The sequence below is a fragment of the Anopheles gambiae genome (genome assembly GCF_943734735.2).
Source record: "Anopheles gambiae chromosome X unlocalized genomic scaffold, idAnoGambNW_F1_1 X_unloc_2, whole genome shotgun sequence".
Classification (NCBI taxonomy): Eukaryota; Metazoa; Arthropoda; class Insecta; order Diptera; family Culicidae; genus Anopheles; species Anopheles gambiae.
Window position 1 is genome coordinate 180001 of NW_026902626.1, and position 5000 is coordinate 185000.

The following is a 5000-nucleotide window of genomic DNA, read 5'->3' on the forward strand; positions in this document are numbered from 1 at the left end:
GTCAATTGCTTGAACACGAACTACACTCTTGATCACGCGAGGCGCAAGTCCCCCGTGACCACCGAGATTTGTTCTGTGACGCCAGAGCGTCCGTTGGCGCCACTCGATAGACTGCACAAGCAGGCAACGTCGGATGCATTGCACACGGCTAGCGGATCTCTCTGCACTGCGTCGGGTGTCCCAACGTATGTCTGGAGACATTGCTATGCCGGTACGGCACTCTGCGCACTCTTTCTTGTCCTCTTCGAGTGACGGGCCTCTAAGCGGGGTTGTATGCCGGTACGACACATCGACTGGTACATTGCACGCACTAACGATCTCTCTGCACTGCATGGAACTCATGCGTAACCACCGTGACGGGAGACTTTGCTAGTACGCACGATACTCTGCGCATGTGTACATGCTTTACAACCCAGCCAACTTGAGCACCTAGGGGAAGTTGTGATGCCATCTGAACACCCACCGACTGATGCATTGAACGGCTAAAGTTGACCTTCAATCCGAACTGGCACTCTGCGGCGTGGAGGCAGTTGCGCGACCACTCCTATCCCAAACCAACAAAGCAAGGTGTATCCTACGTGCTCGGTACAAGCACACCACGACGGGACACATTGAACGGTTCAGCGATCTCTCTGCACTAGTGGAAGAACTCCAACGTGATACGGGAGACTTTGCTACAGCGGCTTCTCTGCACTTCTGGGCTACCACCTTGTGACGGGAGACATTGCTAGCGGTCACTCTGCACTAGTGATGGTACACCACCGTGATACGGGAGACATTGCTAACGGCCACTCTGCACAGGTGCCAATACCACCTTGTGACGGGAAACATTGCTAGGAACCGATCGGCATCTCTGCGCGATTACTTGACGCACACCCAACTAAGTCAACTGTTGGACTTTTTCGTAATCACGGCGGGACACATTGAACGAGCTCTAACGGATCTCTGCACGCATGGAACATGGTGGCGGGAATCATTGCTAGAACCGAACGGCGCCTCTGCGCGATGTACAAACAAGCTCAACAGGAACCTCGTATCGGCTGCCGAGCCGGAGCCCGAACAACTTGGACTTTCACCTCTAATTTATATCAACTCACCACTCCCCGAGGGATCCGCAGAATTGCTTCTGGGTCCCGTATCGTTATTTGCGATTCGTGTTTGCATTACACTACATTGAACTATTCCAACTTGTTTATCCGCATGGCGAACATTTGCTGCATTGAACATTTAAGTTCCACTTCGCTCTCCCCTACGTGGGTCTGAGCTTCGCTCTCAGGGAAAAAATATGCCACATTTGGTAGGGAAACCCGGTTTCATCACGCTATGTGCCCTGCACCACCAGCTTAGCGTGAATGCTTCGAGTTTCCCTAAGAAGTTCGATTGGTCTTGCAGAGTTTAAAGACAACGAAGCTTAGTTTCAAGCAATGATTTAATATACGCGTATTAAAAACCCTTAACTGTTACAACTTTTATGCTTGAAACCATCGCAACGAAGTCTTTGGGTCCGTAGACCCGTGATGTACTGCTCCAGGAAACGTTTTGAAAGAGTGGAAACTCAAAATCATAGGTTAAGATCATCGGCAGAACCCACCAGACACCACTTTTGCTTCATAAGTTCGGCCTATAGTCATATGACGATTTTCATCGGGGAGGGGACGTATGACCCAAACGGGGGCTTATATGACCCACGGACACTGCAAACCATGCTCCTACGACTAAATAGAGGTTAAAACTACGATTTGGTGAAATCTTCATTTTTGACCTCGAAGCAAGGTACCTTCCCTATAGTAGGCAATGAGTAAATGATCATAATCCCAGGAGGGCAAAAAATGGGAACCCGAGAGGAAAGCGCTGTTGGCGCGCCTAAGCTAGTGGCCCGTAGAGTAAAAAGGGTACCCCCAACAAAGTTGTCGTTTGACGTTCTGGTTGCACTTTTTATCATCTAAAATCAGTTTTCTACACGTTTTGAGGGGTTTAAGCAAAAAAAAAAATTTCGACTACTCGAGCTCTCTGGCCCGTTCGGTGCACATTTTTGAAAAAAGCTAGGGAGCTGCCCCTAGGTTCGGGGTGTCACAAAATGTTGAAAAGTGGTCGAAAAACCACTATCCAGAATCGGATGTAGAAACATAAGACGAACTTAAAATTGTTCAACGACACCCATCTGCGACGTTTAGTATTCGAGTTATGGCCCGTACCAGGTCTGACCGAGCAATTTTTGTTCCGCGCACTTTGTGCACCGTACACGTTGATGTTTGTATGAAAAAGTACCCTACCTAGGGACGCGTATAGCAAATTTGTACCCCCGGGCATGTTGTCGATTGACATTCTGGTTGCACTTTTCATCATCTAGGGTGCGTTCCTGACACGTTTTGAGGGGTTTTAGCAAAAAAAAAATTTTCGACTACTCGAGCTCTCTGGCCCGTTCGGTGCACATTTTTGAAAAAAGCTAGGGAGCTGCCCCTAGGTTCGGGGTGTCACAAAATGTTGAAAAGTGGTCGAAAAACCACTATCCAGAATCGGATGTAGAATCATTAGACGAACTTAAAATTGTTCTACGACACCCATCTGCGACGTTTAGTATTCGAGTTATGGCCCGTACCAGGTCTGACCGAGCAATTTTTGTTCCGCGCACTTTGTGCACCGTACACGTTGATGTTTGTATGAAAAAGTACCCTACCTAGGGACGCGTATAGCAAATTTGTACCCCCGGGCATGTTGTCGATTGACATTCTGGTTGCACTTTTCATCATCTAGGGTGCGTTCCTGACACGTTTTGAGGGGTTTTAGCAAAAAAAAAATTTTCGACTACTCGAGCTCTCTGGCCCGTTCGGTGCACATTTTTGAAAAAAGCTAGGGAGCTGCCCCTAGGTTCGGGGTGTCACAAAATGTTGAAAAGTGGTTGAAAAACCACTATCCAGAATCGGATGTAGAATCATTAGACGAACTTAAAATTGTTCTACGACACCCATCTGCGACGTTTAGTATTCGAGTTATGGCCCGTACCAGGTCTGACCGAGCAATTTTTGTTCCGCGCACTTTGTGCACCGTACACGTTGATGTTTGTATGAAAAAGTACCCTACCTAGGGACGCGTAGAGCAAATTTGTACCCCCGGGCATGTTGTCGATTGACATTCTGGTTGCACTTTTCATCATCTAGGGTGCGTTCCTGACACGTTTTGAGGGGTTTTAGCAAAAAAAAAATTTTCGACTACTCGAGCTCTCTGGCCCGTTCGGTGCACATTTTTGAAAAAAGCTAGGGAGCTGCCCCTAGGTTCGGGGTGTCACAAAATGTTGAAAAGTGGTCGAAAAACCACTATCCAGAATCGGATGTAGAATCATTAGACGAACTTAAAATTGTTCTACGACACCCATCTGCGACGTTTAGTATTCGAGTTATGGCCCGTACCAGGTCTGACCGAGCAATTTTTGTTCCGCGCACTTTGTGCACCGTACACGTTGATGTTTGTATGAAAAAGTACCCTACCTAGGGACGCGTAGAGCAAATTTGTACCCCCGGGCATGTTGTCGATTGACATTCTGGTTGCACTTTTCATCATCTAGGGTGCGTTCCTGACACGTTTTGAGGGGTTTTAGCAAAAAAAAAATTTTCGACTACTCGAGCTCTCTGGCCCGTTCGGTGCACATTTTTGAAAAAAGCTAGGGAGCTGCCCCTAGGTTCGGGGTGTCACAAAATGTTGAAAAGTGGTCGAAAAACCACTATCCAGAATCGGATGTAGAATCGTTTGACGAACTTAAAATTGTTCTACGACACCCATCTGCGACGTTTAGTATTCGAGATATAGCACTTTGTAGGTCTGACCGAGCAATTTTGTACTAAAATGTATGGTGAACATGTAATTCATTAAATAACATTGACTTGCATCGTGCCCTACTTCATCGGCACAGCTGTTATTGACTATCTTTAGTGGAAATGGATTGAGTTTGACCATTTTAAGCCCATTTCCTATGCCGTGCACCAACATTGTGTACCGATCAGGGAAAGTACGCTACGTACGCGTTCATGGATGTCGATGTTGGTACAAGTTGCCGGTCGGGATAGCCGTGCACCAAAACTGTGTACCGATCAGGGAAAGTACAAGACGGAGGGTGCAGCTCGAGCGTACGCGTTCATAGATGTCCATGTTGGTACACTTGCACCAAAATTGTGTACCAATCAGGGAAAGTACAACACGGAGGGCGCAGCCCGGGCGTACGCGATCATGGATGTCCATGTTGATACAATCTACGTGTACGTTCTTAGTTTTTGTATCAAAAGTTGCAATTAAGTGCTTGTATGCTTAAAATGCTTATCTCAACCGGTCACCTTTTGGCCTGTCCTTTTATAACAGAAACCTAGAAAGATACTCGATATTTTTGTGTTGTTCCATTAGCCCGGGACGACGAAATGAGCTATGTGCACATCGTGCAGAAAACTGTCTTCGCCACGCATGTTTTTGTCTATCCACTGATATAATCACCCACATTTGTGTTCAACACGGACGGCGCAGCCCGAGCGAACGCGTTAATGTTTATGTTTGTACACACTGCTTGTACGATTCTAGGATTTGGTAATTGCGTCACAGTGCCCGACCGTCGCGGACACCATTCTTGGACAGAAGTCCTAGTACGTAGAGTACTTTCCCTAGGTATGTGCTCGTTCGTGACTATCGTTGCGTGCTTACGGACACGCTTGGGTATGTTTACCATACAAGGTTTACTAGGGAAACCTGGGAAGGACGCTTGCCCTCCCGTCGCGGACACCATTCTTGGAAAGAAGTCCTAGTACGTAGCGTTCCTTATTTTACTTGATCAGTTTGTAATGCATTCGCTTTGTTCCATCGACTTCTGCTACTGCTCACTAAGGGGTGTTCGTTTGCGATGTGTACGATAAGCAACTGTCTATCCTAACCAGCAGTTAATCAACACTTTTCACCCAAGTCATAGGAACATAGAGTACTTTTCCTAATCGGTACACAATTTTGGTGCACCTCTAACCTGG